Source organism: Solanum tuberosum, unplaced genomic scaffold, assembly GCF_000226075.1.
Source record: "Solanum tuberosum cultivar DM 1-3 516 R44 unplaced genomic scaffold, SolTub_3.0 scf00546, whole genome shotgun sequence".
Classification (NCBI taxonomy): Eukaryota; Viridiplantae; Streptophyta; class Magnoliopsida; order Solanales; family Solanaceae; genus Solanum; species Solanum tuberosum.
In genome coordinates this window covers 189,040-189,441 of record NW_006239469.1, presented here as the reverse complement: position 1 = coordinate 189,441, position 402 = coordinate 189,040, and positions in this window count along the sequence as shown.

The window sequence follows — 402 nt, the reverse complement described above, 5'->3', positions numbered from 1 at the left end:
AGTATATTTTTGGGAGTAGTATTGAGCACCGATATGGGGATGCGAGTTCATATTAACTCAAGTCTCCATAAACCATGTAGCCATCATGAGTATTAATGGGTCATACTTTTTAGATGATCACATAAGTTAAGCTAGTGGATCCACTAAGTTAAGTAGTTCTATTTGACGGCAAAGTATAGGACAGTCTGGCAGTGTGATGATAAAGACACTGTATCACCATTTAGGCTCATAGTGGTGATTGTCGGTTAGAGAATCTCCCACATAGTTATATTATATTTTTATATACATACTGAGTATTATTGTATTTTTTTAATACATTGAGTTGTTATCTACAGTTTTACACCTTTCCATATATATTGCATCTTTTATTGTTGCTTTATATTGAGTTGAGTATCTAATCTC